Source organism: Mirounga angustirostris, unplaced genomic scaffold, assembly GCF_029215605.1.
Source record: "Mirounga angustirostris isolate CCGP_5_RB_7025 unplaced genomic scaffold, mMirAng1.0.hap1 SCAF_11, whole genome shotgun sequence".
Lineage (NCBI taxonomy): Eukaryota > Metazoa > Chordata > Mammalia > Carnivora > Phocidae > Mirounga > Mirounga angustirostris.
The window spans coordinates 16,992,145-16,994,202 of NW_026991719.1; the positions used below are offsets into that span (position 1 = coordinate 16,992,145).

The 2,058-nt window shown below is 40.8% G+C and overlaps 1 pseudogene; it reads left to right on the forward strand.

Annotated features, from left to right (window-relative positions):
- Positions 1 to 1,116: 1,116 nt before the first annotated feature.
- LOC123852337 (SOSS complex subunit C-like) lies at positions 1,117 to 1,341 on the forward strand (annotated as a pseudogene).
- Positions 1,342 to 2,058: the final 717 nt, after the last annotated feature.

Consider the following 2,058-nt stretch of genomic DNA (forward strand, 5'->3'; position numbering starts at 1 on the left):
TTGTTCTTTCTTTTGGGGTGAATTCCTCCTTCTTGTCATTTCATCCAGAAAAAAAATTTTTAAACTCCATAAAACAAAAAAACACCTAGATCCTGTGTGTGTTTTGGTCTGCTTGTTAAGAGAAGTTAGATCCAAAAATAAAAATAAAAAATAAAATAAAAAATATATGAAAAATATATGTAAATAAAATTTTTAAAAATAATTTAAAAATTTAAAAAGGGACTAAAAAATAAAAAATAATAAAAATAAAATATTAATAAAAAGGAAGCTAGATCTTATTTCTCCTAGAGCTGAAGCTCTGCAGCATTCTACGATCAGTAGACTTGGTGTGTGCAAGGTGTTTATACTGTTCTTCTGATGGAGGGGGCCTGTTGCAGTGATTCTCAGGAGGGCATGGCCTAATGGAGATGTGCCTGCAGGGCACAGCTGGGCAGGGCTTGGTGTAAGTGGCTCTGGCCACCACTAGGTGGCCCTGTTCTGCTCCCTGAAGCCTTACAAGCTGAAGGGCAGGGTGAAAATGATGGCGCCCTGCTCTCTAACCCAGAGCTGAGAGTTCTTGCCTACCACTCTTCAGGAAGCTCTCACAAAAGAGCAATCACCCCTCTTGTGTTCCCAGCTTCTCAGATCCCTCCCTTCACCCTGCCTATGTCCAAGCTGTTTTATCTCAGGTGTGTGGTTAGGTTTCAAAACTCCAAATTTTAGGGACTCCAGCAGCGCCGGCCTGCACTGATCCTCTGGGGGAGGGTGTCACTGCACTTTTGCTGTTTGCCGCCTGTGCCAGGAAAGTGGTCCCACGACCCCGCAGTGGTTCATAGTTTATGGCAGGGCAGAGCAAAAAGCCGGCACCCAGGTTTGCTGCCCTCAGCTGGAATCCCTACCCCTATGTCTGGGAACAGTACAGCACATTGGCAGCACCCATTCTTGTGACCCAGGGGATCTTCAGACCATGCTTTCCACTCCCAGGTCTCTGCCCTCCTTCCCCAGTGGAACACCTTTAAGCCAGGCATGACCCTGGTGGTGGCAGACTTCTAAAACTTCAGATTTTGCACTTCCCCACTTATAATACCTTGTGGTGGTCTCCCTAAGCAGGGCTCCCTCCCCTCTGTCCCTCTACTAATGCAGAACCAATCTTCAACTAAACAGCCTGGAGTGAGCACTGCACTCTGGAGACACTCTCTTAATAAGGACTTCCAGGATCATGCTGAGCAGCAACATATTGCAGACCAACAAAAGGCAGCTTTGCAGCATGCACATGTACACTCATCTGGATAATTCATAACTCAAGACTCTGCCTTTGGGAATCTTATTCATCCCGTCTTACCTTGCCTTGACCCAGAATGAAGAAAAGATTTCTAACAAAATTGACTGTAATGTCAGATGCCAAAGCTACCATCATTTAGTGCTATACAAACTGTGACTTTCAGAATTTTGGTGAACTTTTTATACTTTTTGCTTCTTTAAAAGAAAGGCATGTGTAAGTCAAAGCAGAAAAGGAGGGTCACCAAGAGGATGAGAGTTTTGGGAGCTGTATTATCTGAGGAACTGATGATGCTACTTGTGACTGTTTTGGAACACAGTTTGATTTTTGAACCCAAATCTGAATTGGATGATCACATAAATTTACCCCTCACCCCCCAACTAGGTGGATTGAATATATCATTGTCCACAGTAGACTTTCATGAACCATTTACAGTACTTAACTTTAAAGAAATGATGGTGCTTTTAAAAGTGTGAACCAATAGGCTTAAAAAAGTTACATTCATAGTTGCTGTTTGTAGAATTGCTATCAGTGTACCTTTTGTGTTTATAGTCAACTTGTCATCCTGAAATATTCTTTAACTCATAACTAACTCCCTTATTCTCCATTTTCAAAGAAAATCTGAGATAAGACTGTTACCAACTATTCTTAAATATCTTTTATAAACCTGTGCTATTATAAATTATGTGACTAAATGCGATTAAAAACAATAAATTTTTTTATCATCAAAATATTGTTTAATATTTTTTAAAAAGTCTCAAAAGTGCCTAATCTGCTTCAACACTATATTCACTGCTTGT